The sequence below is a fragment of the Calypte anna genome, chromosome 1 (assembly GCF_003957555.1).
Source record: "Calypte anna isolate BGI_N300 chromosome 1, bCalAnn1_v1.p, whole genome shotgun sequence".
Classification (NCBI taxonomy): domain Eukaryota; kingdom Metazoa; phylum Chordata; class Aves; order Apodiformes; family Trochilidae; genus Calypte; species Calypte anna.
Genome location: NC_044244.1, coordinates 113570123 through 113583932, shown reverse-complemented (window position 1 = coordinate 113583932; position 13810 = coordinate 113570123). Strand labels below are relative to the sequence as shown.

The 13810-nt window shown below is 42.8% G+C and overlaps 1 protein-coding gene across 3 annotated transcripts in view; it reads left to right on the top strand.

Annotated features, from left to right (window-relative positions):
• The first annotated feature begins 635 nt into the window (after positions 1-635).
• The window catches only part of USP9X (ubiquitin specific peptidase 9 X-linked), a 103029-nt gene continuing 89854 nt past the window's right edge, over positions 636-13810 (top strand). The window contains exon 1 of one of the 3 annotated variants that reach the window (XM_030468592.1): positions 636-711. The gene's annotated coding sequence lies outside the window, so the exon portion shown is untranslated. Of the gene's footprint in view, positions 712-741; positions 1543-13810 lie in introns of those variants that run through there. The other 2 variants (XM_030468599.1, XM_030468585.1) reach the window with 2 other exon arrangements.

Below are 13810 nucleotides of genomic sequence, written 5' to 3'. Positions count from 1 at the left end.
CCTGCACCTGTGTGTGGCTGAGAGGCCCTTCCCCAAGCCCAAACGGCAGGTCCGAGGCCTAGCGGGACTCGGTGCCCGAGGAGAGGCCCGGCCATGCCCAAGCTGCTGCCAAAGCCACAGCTGCCGCACACGCACCGGACACCCCCGCTCTTCCCCCTGCTCGCCCATGGCGTTCCTGGCCCCGTCACGGGCGGCAGCGCCTCTCGCCTCGGGCCGCCAGCGGACAGACAGGACGCTTCTGCCCCTCTGCCCCTCTCCCCCCGGGCTTTGTCCGGCGGTCGTCCCGCCCGGCGACCCGAGAGCGGAGCGCCGGCACCATCCCCACCGGCGCCGCCGCCAGGCCCAAAGAAAGGCGCCTGCCGAGCGTAGCCTCCCCCGCCCCGGCGGGGCCCAGCGCGGCACCACCGGAGGGGAGGGCCCCGGGCCCAGAAGGCAGCGGCCGCGCTGACGTCATTATCCATTATCCGGGCCCTCCGCGCAGTTCGCCCCGCGGGTCACAATGGAACCCGCTCGAGCCCAACCGACGTGAAACGGCCCCGCGCGCGCGCTCACACACACCCCCGCGCTCTCACGCGCGCACACATACAGAGGCGTGCGAACGCTCTGCCCCCCTCCCGCCCGCCTTCCTCCTGCGCGCTCCCGCCTCCCTCTCCGCACACACAGGGGTGGGGGCAGGCGGGCCGGCCGCGGTTTGGGCCTCGCCGCTGCGGCGTGAGTGACAGCCCGGGGGGACGAGAACGGGGGCGGGGAACGCGTCACGCCGTTGGGGTGGCGGAGCAGCTGCCGCCGCCGCTGCCGCGCTAGGTTGGGGCCTGCGGCGCGGACCGGTGGCGGAAGGCTCTGTCGGGGCCGCCATCTTGCCCAGGGCCCCGCCAGACGGAGGTGCACCGCCGCTGCCACTGCCGCGTCTCGCCTCGCTCCCTCCCTCTCTCCCTCCCCCGCCCTCCCCTCCCCCCGCACGCACGGAGCCGTCAGCGCAGAGAGCTCTAGCCGCCCGGGCCGGCCCCTCCGCTGCCACCTTCCTTCCTGCCTGACCGCCTGCCCCCGCGCGTACCGGCCGCCGCTGCCCAGCCGAGCCCCGGCGAGAGGCGAGGGGTGCGTCTGCACCCCCTCCCCCGCGTGCGCCCGGTCCCCGGACGGGGCGGAGCGGAGCGCGCAGGCCCCGACCAAGCCCTAGCCGGAGCTGAAGCCCAGGGCCGCCGGGCAGGAGCTGGTGACGCAGGAAAAACGCCCCGGCGGTGCCGCCGGCGTCGGAGAGAGCGGAGCGGCCAAGGCCGGGATCTGAAGCGCGGGCAGCGGCGGTAGCTTCGCCCTCTCTCTTCCCGTCGCGGTACACGGTGCCCGCCCGAGGGGGAACCGGGGAAGCGGAGCCGCCCCCTCAGTCAGCCGGCTGCACGCCCGGGATCGCGGGGCCTGGCATGAGACTCTGCCCTGCTGGCTGCCTGGGATGAGGCAGTCGCCGGCCGCGCTCCTTCGGCAGCACCCAAGAGGGCACCGGGCCGTCGCAGCAGCAGCCGCGGGACAAGGGGAAGCCGTGCGGGGGTGAGTGGCGGAGAGCTGTGCTCGGGCGGGGCCGGGGACCGGAGCCGGGGCCGGGACGCGGCGAAGCGAAGCGGCTACGCGGGGCAGCTGTTGGCGCTGCAGGCTGCCGCCGCCGAGCGGAGCGGGGGAAGGCGCTCCCCGGAGATGAGGCTCCTCGGGTCGGGGTGCGGGACGGCGGGGTGCGGCGGGAAGGAGGGGGCGAGCCGGGCCTCGCGGGGCGGGGAGCGGGGGTGGGGAAGGGATAGCGAGCGACGGGTGGTGGCAGCGCCTCCCTCGCAGCCCCCGGCCTGTGGCCCTGCATCGCTGGTGTTTTGGAGGGCAAGGGAAAATGGCTGACGGCTCCTCATCCTCTACCCGGCTGCCGGGGATGGAAGTGCTCCGCGACCCTCGGGGGGCTCTGCCAGATGCCGAGCGGTCCCTCCCGCAGTTCTCCCCCGGTGCCGCCGGTCGAGGAGGGCCCGGTGGCTCCCCGCAGCGCTGCGCCCAGCTTTTGCTTCCCCCTGGTTCTCGCTTCTCTTCGCACCGAACGCCATTACTGAGGTGGAGTGATTGGAGCCGTGTAGGCCCGGGCGACGCCTGGAAATAAGGCCCTGCCGAAGCTCTTTTCCTCCAGTCTCAATGAAAACCCCCAGCAGCACATCGTTCACGCCCGCTGTAAACATTATTAACACGTAGGCCACTCCTCTAGCCTCGGCTTCCAGCAGCCCTATTTCGATGCACAAAAAAACGTTTGTGGCTTTTCACATCTTCCTCTCGTTCACCTTGCCGTTTCTTGAAGTTATGTCTTAGGGCTTGTCTGTTGCAATGTATTTTAGGCAATATAACCTTCTCCCCTTGTCCAAGGTGTGTGGCAGGGGCAGTTGCATGCGGTTTGGCTGCGGTTCTTTTCTTTTATTGTCCCTAAGAAAACGGAGGGTTTCTCCAGCTGGATGAATTTTGGGGTTTTTGTGTGTGTTGGTCAGCACTGTGTTAAAGTGTGCTGTACCACTTTGTGCATTATTGTTTGTGCACAGAGAGATAGCCCTTGAAAATTATTTATTTTGTTTTAAAGTTGTTTTGTTCTCGTAGAAGCATCCAAAAATGTAGAGGTGGTTTTTTAAATGCCATATTTCATTTTCCAGTTGCTCCTTCAGAAGTCCAGTTAAGTATTATGAAGATGTTCAGTAACACACAATAGACAACTGTACAGGGACAAAATTCTTTCAGAAAAGAATTACTGTAATTAAATGTTCAAAGGACTGCTAGGCTCACTGTAGACATATTGTGTCTGTCTCAGCTGTCTTCATGTAGTCTGTACAACTTGATTTATAATCAGAGTTCTGCAGTTGTATTCGTGTCACTGGACGTTTGTATCAGCCCAAAGACCCTCTGAAGTGACAGGCTCAAAGCTAGCACAAGGCCCATTTCTGCTGACCTAGTTGCAGAACTGGGGCCTGCATTTTAAAAAAATTGTTGAATTTAGATATTAATATGCAATGTTAAATATACTTGTGACAACATGTTTTGTGACCGGTGGACTAGGTAACCTCAAATGCCTGACAAATGGATATTAAAATTGTTATGTTTAGGAAGGGACTATTGCTGAGTGTTTGAAGGGTTGACCTTTATTGATTATGGAATTGAAATGTTGTCTCTAGTAAGACTGATTTAGAGGTGACTGAAATCTGTAGGCAGCTAACTTTATTCTTGATATTTTAAGTTTTTAGTTTGAGAAATTGGCATAGGTATCCACCATAAGTGTTTCTGATCAAGTAACATGGGTTTTTTTTTTTTTTCCAGCAAAACTTGAGGCATATATGAGAGTGCTGGGGGTTTTTGTTTGCTTGGGTTTTGGTTTTGTTTATTTTTTGTGTTTGGGTTTGTTTTTTTCTCTTATTGATGATGTTGATTCTTTGGGTTGCAGTAGTGTTTATTATTTGAACTAACAAAGCAGTAGCTAGTAGGAGTTTCAGGGAGGCATATAAAACACATGTATTGATTATGCTGTTGCAATATCCTGGACAGTAGTGATGCTTAATAATAGCTTTGAACCAAAAGCATAAACATAATAAACGTTATAGTAAAGCTGCAGTGGAAGAAACTGTGGTATCAGCACGTGGTATTTTTGGGGGGAGGGAATCTAGCTAAAAATAAATATAAGATTGTATCATAGTAACATTTCCTCTGTCTCCAGTATATTTTATACTTTTGTGTAGATTTTGCTAATGAAACTTCTTTTGGGTAGCCTCTGACTTAAATTTACAGACTTACTGCTTCATGTCTTGAAGAATTTGCCCTTGTGGTGATACTTCTGCCTATTGAATTGAGAGGAGGACTACATCTGGAGGTAGTAGTCAATAAGGATAGTGGTAGCAAAACTGTTTACTTTTTCTGTATCTGTAAAGCACTCTCACTCTTACATAAACATTTTATTTCCCACGCTGTGGTGCAATTGTACTCAGAAATAACCAGTACAACTACTTTCTGTTCTAAATGCACACTTTTAGGTTTATGCATTTTATTAATATTCTTACAACTTAATAAGTTCTTACAAGTGAGTCACAGGATAAACAAAAACAGTGAAGTACTTTCTGCACACCAAAATCGCATGTCTTTTAAGAAAATAAAGATACCTATATTACTCTTGCTCCAAGACATCTGACATTTAATGAAATTAGTTTAGGAGTTTCCAATATGAATACAACTTTTCTTAAAACTGGACAGGAATTCGGTTATGTATTTGTTTGAACAGATTGCTTTTAAATTAGTTTAAAGTTATGTTTCTGTCAGGTGTGTGTTGAAAATGTATTAAGTTCCATGGGAAATACTTATGTCCATCCTGCTCTGGTTTGGAAATCAGTTCCAAACTTATTTCAGGTATTTGAATAGCAATTACTTTTTGTTAGGCAGCACTCAGAGAGGGAGAGTGTGTGTGTGTGTGTGTGTGTATACATAGATATGTGTAATTATTTAATTCCCAGCCCCTGAAATATGTTTTAGAGATCTAAAACTGTAGGTATATATTTTGAAAGCAACCAAAGCAGGATAGCCTCATTTGCGAAGTAATGAAATTGAAGGTGTTAGTGTTTTTCACCTAAAGCATGATGTATTTATATATAAAAAAAGCAGAACCCCCAAAACCATTACACTTATTTTAACAAACATTATTTGATTGAACCAGTAATCTTGCTTATCCAGCATTTGCAGGGACCAGTGTTAGGTGGTTGTCTGAAGATGGAAGAAACTTTGCTGTGTTTTCTGCTTACTTGAAAAGCTGGAGCTGCGAAAAGATTTTGTGTCCTTTAGAAAATTATTTCTTGGATGTTAGCATTAGTATTAATGTGAACATGTGGACATGGTTTCTCTTACTCAGGTACCTTTTAAAGTTTTTTCTGTTACATGGATGTGTCTCCTCCTGAAGGGTGTGTAGCTCTGTAGCTGTATCCAGTTTTACTATCTGTATCACCTTTGTGTAAAATCAGTTTAAAATCTGAAGCTGTACTTGAGGCTATGTTTTTGGAGCACAGCTTGATAGTGTCTATCTTTCGTTGTAGTAGCTTGTCTTCTGCAAAGCTAGCAGTGCTGTGTGCTGTTGCTGTAGGCCTGTCTTATATCATATACAACGTGTAGTATATAAATATGCAGGTTTTTTTAACCTAAATGGGCTTTTTTCTGCATCCACAAATACAATGATAAAAAGAATTAAAAAGTAAACTATACTGCTATACCTACCCTTTATTGTCAGTGTAGAACATGCAGTACAATCTTCATTTTGCTTCATTTTTTTAAAGATGTTCTTACTCTGCAATATCCAGCAGTATTAATTGGTTAGCTGTCTTGCCGAGCAGTTGGTTATGTTTAGGTAGAACAGCTTAATGTTTGCAGGTAAAAGAAACAGTCATTTAGCAGAGGTAGGGGTGGAAAGAAAGTCTTTCATAAGCATATGGTTGCATGCAGTTACACTTGAATTTTTCCAGCTAGGAAATTTGAACTACTTTGGGTTCATATGTTAGAAAAATGCAGTGACGTTTTTCACATATTAAATACAGCTTTTGTTCTCAACATTTTCACATTATTATAATGAATTGCAATTCTGAAGAGAGTTGAGATAATATTTTAGAACAGTTATGTTGTGTTGACTGTCTCTGTCATGCTCTAGGCTGTAGTATGACTTGAGAAAATGGATTAACAGGGGTTCCCTCTGCACTTGAAGACAGAACTGTGACTTAGATCCTCTTGTTTAGGGTCTTGAATAGACAGTGGCAGAAAGTCATTATGTCATGGCTTTGCACCTCAAAATGCTAACTGCTGCATTTCTGAGACATGGCAGAATCCACTCAAGTCCATTGGTGCTTTGAGCACTTTCTGTAGGTCAGGTTTGAGAAAATAATTTAAAATACAGAATGTTGGTGTGGTTACAATGAGAGTTGCTAATAACCTTCTTCACAATAGAAGAGATTAGGAAAGTAAATAAGGTTTAAAAGTAGCTGGTTGTCAGTGTGAAAACTTGCTTTTTTTTTCTTAAGGAGGCTTGACAGCACAGCCAGTTCCTCTTGCATTTTCTGTTGAGAATTTTCTGATACTTGCTTCAGTTTATTAGAAGCCATTAGATACTCATCTGAGAGCTGAATTCAGTCTGATAGCAAAGCTTTTTGGTTGACAGCTGTTGGTGTGTTTTCAAATAAAAAATGCTGTGAATAAAAACCATTCTGATGTGTGTGTGTTCACAGGCTTTCTTGATAAAGGAGACATTACTGATGTCTGGTTTTCTTAAAGGATTGGTTAGTTAGTATTAACTGAGAATTTTTACTTGCTTCTGTATGACTTTGCTTTAGTACACCTGCAAAAGCGATCAGTAGGGTGGATGTAACTTTAAAATCTAATGTTCTGAATGCTCCTATTTTCAACTTCTTTCATGAAGTTAAAATCAAGACTGCTTTAGAAGTAGTAAATAGCTATCAGGAGTGTTATTGTGGGACATGTCTTTGTAGCATCCTTGAACTGCTAACAAAAACAGTATGTAAGCCTGTTCTAGTTTTGTGATTGAGTTTTTCTTACACATGTAACTGCAAACAGAAAAACGTGATTTTCTTTCATACAGATCTTTGCGTGGATATCTTGGCAATTTGTACTGTTTGATAGTTAGCATGAATTTAGTCATGAATTCACTTATGAGAGGGGAATTCCACATTGCATCATTCCTTAAAGATGCATATCAATGAATGGAGAACTCTCAGGGAAGAAACATTTTTTCCAGTTTTTTTTATTCAGCTGGTACTTAATATATTGAAGGCAAGACAAACATGTGACTCTTCTGTTTTCTCATGTCCTCTTCTCCTCTCTGCTATAAACTAAAAAAATCAGAAGTGTTCAAATCAGTGCTTCAGAATAATGAGATGTACATGTAGGGATTTAAGGGCTAAGTTTTCATTAAGCTTTCATGTAAAATACCCCAAACTCAAGTAACATAAAATCCTCCCTAGAAGAGACTTTTATTTAAGGCAATGAACACTTTTTTTTATAACAGCTGAATGGCAACATAGAGTGATACAAATGTACTTTATAAATTCCATAGGCTTCAATCCTTAAGTCACCTAATTGCCACTTAACCTTTTCTTTTTAGCTAGGTGTAGGGAGAGGAAAAAGGTACCAATTTGTGTTAGGGTGGTCTTAGCTATAATGCTCTTAAATAGTGAAAGAAGGAAAGGAAATTGCTTAGAAATGTGTTCAGTAAAGAAAAAACCAGCAGTGTTGTGTTCCAGGTAGAATAACTCTTGTTATCAGACAGGGTTTTTTGGCTCTGAGGGGAGTGTCCTTGCTAGCCTTGTGGTGTGGGGTAATGGTGACAGGCCTGTATTGTCTCCAGGTGAAGTTCCATTTTTCTTGTCTGAAAATGAAAATTGACAGTGAGGGGAAGAGAAGTCTCTTAGTTTTCCATTAGAAGATGAGAACTAATGTTGTCAAAATACACTGACATTTCAGAAAATGAGTCTTGCGTCTTTTGGTGTTTAATGTTTCTGCTGTCCTAGCAATGAAGTACTTACGTGCGTTTCTGAGTAAGTTTCAACAGCCCAAGTCCATGAATTTAAAAGTTAAATAAGAAAGATGGATCTGCTTAGCTTAATTTTCAGCTAATATTTTGTTGAAAGACCAAAAACTTGATGAAGCAAAAGCTTATGTTAGAATCATTGTATTTCTAGTTTAGAAATTAAATGTTAATAGTTTACTAATTTCTGATGCTGTCTTTTAATGTATTTTCCTGAGTCCGTTAGGCATGAGAATTTCCATTTTTTTAAATCGCGACATAAATTCTTCACAACTTAAAGGTGAAAAGTCCAGCAACTTGTTCTACATTTTCAGACTACAGTTTTACACAGCCCTCCAGATGCCTTCACCTGTTATTCAGATAGAGCTTTATTAATCACAGTGGGACCGCAAAATCTGAGGTGGTTTCCCTGACTGCTTATAATTGTGTGCGGTAGCAGTACACAGAGGTATGCACACACGTGAAAGGGGATATGTTTTTAAGAGATGTACTGACTTTTTTTCCCTACGTGAGGGAGTAATGTCAGATTTCTTAGGTGCTTTAAAGCTGTCTTGCTCTGTCAGAGTTTGTTCATGATAGTCCTGGTAAGGAGAAAGGAAGGTAATTTCGTGATTGCCTGAAAAAGTTTACTGTTCTTGTAGCAGTTCAGTGACACTGCTGTGGTTGTCAGTTTGTAATGTGGCTGGTGAAGGTGTAACTTGTAACAGGAATTCCTGTTAGGTATCTGAGAAGCCATTAGTTCCTCTCCCCTTCCTTTCATGTTTTAGGATTGGGAGAACAGGATTTTTTTCATAAAATGAAAAGTTTTGAAGTGAAATGAAAAGCTTCATTTTCACCAGTGGTAATGAGTGCAGGAAGGTTAGCATAGTAGTAGTGAAACCTTCCTATAAGCTCATGGAAAGAAACCCCATGTGATCAGTATCAGACTCTGGTTAGCAGGTGTATGACTGAAGTTTTTCACTTATCCAAGATATATGACCAGATGAAGGAAGGTTTACTAAGTATCCTGTAGTTAATTTTCCTTTTTCTTATTACTTCTATAATGAAATTAGTATTGAGAAACAGTATCAGCTCTGGTTGTGATGCCTGGTGGCAGCTGGATGAGGATAGTGACTGACCAACATGCTGTTAATTTAGTTTTGTTGTTGGCAAATAGTAGCCAAAATCAGAGTTTGATTTGGAGATACAAATACATTGTGTACCTTAGCTGGTACTTCAGAATATGATCTTTTTCTAAAATTGAAACTGTACTCAATACTTGATGTGGTGTTGGTCTATATGCTTTTTATTTACTTAGGTGTGAGTGTCACATAGGAAGATGGAGATGTAGAAGTTGCATACATTCTTTAGACTAGCAGCAATAACTAACAGTTGAGAGCACATAATCAAAATCTCTCCTGTGAGAGCTGCTTCATACTTTTAAGTATGTTCTTATACTCTGTGATGATGCCTATAATAGAGTTTGGAGGGTTTTCAGTGTTGATGAGCCTCTGTGGTTCTTCATGGATCTGAAAATACCGTAACGACTACTAGTTCACAGCTTCAGTGAATACTAGTCCTTTAGTTCTACTTCCAGTGATTCTAACAGCAAAATTTTACTTGTAGGTGAGTTTATCATTGTATGTAATCTAACTTCTAACTGGCAGTTTTCCACTAGAATACTTTATTTTGTGTCTTTTAACATAATCAGCTTCTCTAGTATATTGGACAAATTTTAAGGTTTTTTATTTTTTACAGCTTCTGTACCAGAAACTGGGGAGGGGGGGAGAAAAAGCCTTAACAACCACGTTGATATTTAGAGTTCAGCTGCAATATTTTTTCTATTTATAGAGATTATGAAGACATTATTTTAGGGTAGATTTCTGTAGACGGGTACAGCAGGTATAAAAAAACCTCTCACAAGCTGTTTTCTCTTATAATACTTTTTCATTATTTTTAAACTGTTTTCTCTCAAGAAGAAAAGTTTTTTTTGGTTTTTTTGTTTGTTTTGGGGTTGTGGTTTTTTGTTTGTTTGTTTAACTTCGTTTAGCATGCTTCTACTTGGTCTTATATTACTAGTCTGCTTTACAGAATATGGTGAGATTTTGTTGATCTGATAATACTTGTGTTTGTGCATTTATCTTTTTTTTTTCCTTACTCAGTATTTTCTGTTTAATTTATTCTGTGTTTTCTCATGCCACGTTTTCTTGAAAGTGTTACTTATGAATTCATAGTGCACAATCATTTTAGTGAATATCTTCCTTCTGATTTTTTTTTCTCCTGTATTTCTGTGTAGCTGGTGTTTCTGGGAAACCAATGTTTTGTTTCTCCAGTATTGGTGAGGGCCACTCCCCTACTTTGCGAAGGCCTTTTGCTGGGAAGATTGTCGTCTTTACAGTCAAGAACTTTTCACAGAGTGCATTTAATCAGTTGGTTTTTTTCTCTTGCTTTTCTGAATTTGTAAATACCAGGTTGATGTTTGAGGTACCTTAAGATTGCTCAGATGCTTGATAACTGGAAGTGAAAAGTTTCACTTTTTTTGTTTTTGTTCCCTCCCCCACTTCCCTGTTAAAACATATGCTGAATTTGGATAGGAGTATTACTTTTTTTCTCAGCTATGATACTGCTTTATCTGAACTGGGGGTTTGTAATATTTCAGAGTGGATTCCTCAGCAGAACAAAAAGCTTAATTTTAAAATGTTCACATTATTAATTTTTCAGTTGAATTATCAGATGACTCAGTGAAGTTACTTAGAAATTATGTGTGGTGAAAAACAAATGATGCAAAGAGCCTTGGAAAGAAATGCACAAGTCATGATCTTTTTCAGTATTTTACCATTTAAGGGGTAAAATGCTCACTTGAGCCATGGGTAATTTAAGAAGATTCCACTAAGTTTACATAAAAATGGAGAAATACAAGAATAAAACTTGCAATTAAATTAGTTTTGTTCCCTCTCCCCACTTAATTGTGAACTCTTCCTCCTGTTGAATCCTTGACCAATTCAGTCTGGAAGATGGATTGAATTAGATTGTCATTCAGTATTTTATCCTTGTAATTCAATCTGTAGATTCATATATTACATCAGTCTAGATCTCATACCAACTAGAAATATTACTCTAGTGTGCTTTTATTATTACTCTGTGCTTTTCACTGTCAGCCTGAGCATTTCCAAAACTTTCATTTATTATTTCTTACTTCTCTGTAAATTGAAAAGGCTTGCATTGTCTTTTGTTTTATTGATGAAATGTTGAAGCACAGAGGCTGTAAACTTTAAAACCACTTCCTATAATAACTTTCTGTTAGATGTTCAGATGTTACAGACCTATCTTAAGTTTCTGTCATAGTCCCTCATTCTTTCTCACTTTCACTTTCATCTTTGTACCCAGAAAACATGAGAGGAGGAGGAAGAGTTTAATCTTAAAAATAAGTGATTTCTCCAACAACATGGGAACACAACACAGAATTAAATTCTCAGGTGTTTCTATATAGCTGCCTTATAACCCAGAGATTTTTCTTATACTGCTGTAGCTCTGTTTGTTTTCTGGTAAAACATCATTTAACTTCAGCAACAAAAAAGGTATGGGCATTTTTCCTTCCTTGTGCCTCAGTTGATTACTGTTTACCCAGGGGACTTAGTTTTGTGGAAATGAACTTTCGTTTGGTGGAAATTACAGTGGAAACTAGATTACTCCTAAATTATGTAGGAGAAAAATGACAAATTAAGCCTTTGACAAATCCAGAGAGCTTGTTTTGTTTGTCTCTCACACAGAGACATTTTTTTAACTTGAACATTTCTTTTGCTAATAAGTGGTAAGACGTTGACTGTCCCAGCTGTTGTTCTCAGCTACTCACACTGTCATCTCTAATTGTCCTGCCTGAATTTCCAGATAATACTTGAATTGTGCAGTCTTGTTTGCAGTTTCATAACTTTGGGCATTTTTTGTGTGTGTGTGTGTGCAGAAAGAAGTAAAATCTTTGTCAGTTTCTGTCTTTTGTATCAGTTGCATTACCTGCTACATCTTTATTATGAACTTACATACTCATCAGATTATTCAAATTAATTTTTTTCTTCTCACAGTGATCTGTTTTAAGTATTCCACTGGCTTTATAATAATTTCCAGGGCAAAAGATACTCTTTCGTCCTCACCTTCTCAGACTTACCACACTAAGCCTTCCTTGCTCTGGCTACTTAATACTTCTTTCGTCACTGAATTGTGCTGTTCATGAACTGACATTCCAGGCATTTATCATATATTAAACAGCTTTCTCTGGATAAATTTTCCTGTGATATCCACCGTGCTTGAGGAAAAACTTTGCTTTTTATGACACTTCTGTGTTGTCACGGTTTAACGCTGGCCCGGCAATTAAACCGAATAACAGACGCTCTCTATTAATCTCTCTCTCCTCCTTGGTAAAGAAAGGAAAGAGAATAAGGGAGAGAGACTTATGGGTTGGAAACTAAACTACACAACTTTAATGAAACAGTAATGATAAATAGGAAAAATTACTAACTATATACAAATATACAGGAAAGTTGATACCACATTCCTCCCCCTTTTTCCCTCAATAACTCTCACGTCACCACCGAGGCTGCAGGGCAGCCCTGGGAAAGTCCAGGCTGGACTCCTGGAGTCAGCAGCAGTCGGGAACTGGAGGCAGGAACACACAGATACGGGCTGGCACGGATCAGGACCACAGGCAGGTGAACGGACGGGATCCTTCCAGGATGCCGGGTGAAGGAAGGGAAGCAGGAAGTCAGGAAATCCGGAAATCCAGCTTGGCCCTCGTGATCCCTCAAATTTATATTGAGTGTGACGTATATGGGATGGAATACTCTGGTCAATTCTGGCATCTATCTTGTCTGTTCCTCCCCAAAGGAGGGCTCAGATGGGACCTCTTTATCCTCCTGGACGGTAAAATGTTTTCCTCAGAGCTGAGCGGTGTCCTTGGCTCTGCATACCAGTCTCTAGCAGTAACTATAAACATCGAGTGTTATCAGTCCTAGAAGCAGACACTGCCTGAGAAACTTGCTGTTAATTTCAGCAAGTGCAACTACTTAAAGAGACTTAGCTAAAAGGAAAAGTACAAGACAGAAAATCACCTTTATCCTGGCCCAAACCAGGACAGTTGTCAGTACTCAGTTGTGCTCTAATGCATGTGTTGCTATCACACCTAAACATGTGCTAACTAATAATTCCTCGATTTTTCCTCCTTTTTCAGGGTATATTTTGTGACAGATTTGCACTGATGCTAAAAGTGTTGGTACTATATATGGTTCTGTATTCTTCCTGTTTCTTATGTCATTGTTAATGTGGCATGTGATGCAGCTGAAAGGGAAAATTATTTTCATTCCTTTCCCTTAGTTACCTTTTAGCCAGAATGGCTTCCTCACCTGGCTGAGCATGTGGTTAATGCAAGGGCTAATACTAGTGGTAAGAAGGTGGTTAGAATGAAAGTGAGCAACATTCTCCTTATCTTGTGACAGTGGAGATGTACCTGGTTTCAAACAGACTAGGAAGTTGTACCTGCAGCTAAGGCTTGTCCATGTGCAGAAATGCAACAAAATGTCAGTTCTAAAATTTATCAGGCTGTAATAGCCTTGCTGGGGGAATAAGGTTGCTGTTTCTCACTGAGATTGTAACAGAAGCCAAAGAGATCCCACACACTGGTGGCAAAACTGCATTATGAGAGTTCTCCTGCTGTCACTTTGTGCTAGTTTACTCACTGTCCCTAAGAAAAGCAGTTATGACATTGCCCTTGGCCTGTTGGTGGATTCAGCTGAAAACTGGTATCTTTATAGTCTGTTAGTCTACTTTGTGTATTGAAGGGAGGTGCTCTTGATCAAGGGGGTTTACAAGGTTTAGCAGGGAACCATTTTCAGTACAGGGACATTAGCAGTAATGTGGGGTTTTTGTGTGTGTGTGTGGGGGGGGGACGGGACGTAGGATGGTTTTTTTATGGTTTTTGTGTGTTTTTTTATAATGACTTTGGTTTTCAGAGAGCTGCAACAGAGTTTTAAAGCCCATTCTCAGTCCTTACAATGTGGTAGTAGCTAATCATTATCTATGGCATTCCTCAATAAAGGAGGTTTTGAAATGCCTTTGGTAAATCTTACAGATACAGGAACATGAAGTTTCTGGGACAGTAGAGTCACTTTTTGTTTTTGTGGGGAAGTGGGCATCGTGGAAGTAATTATCCAGCATTGCTTTGTTCTTCACATGTTTGTTAGGGGCTTCCTATTTTGTTTCTGTTCAACTTTGCTA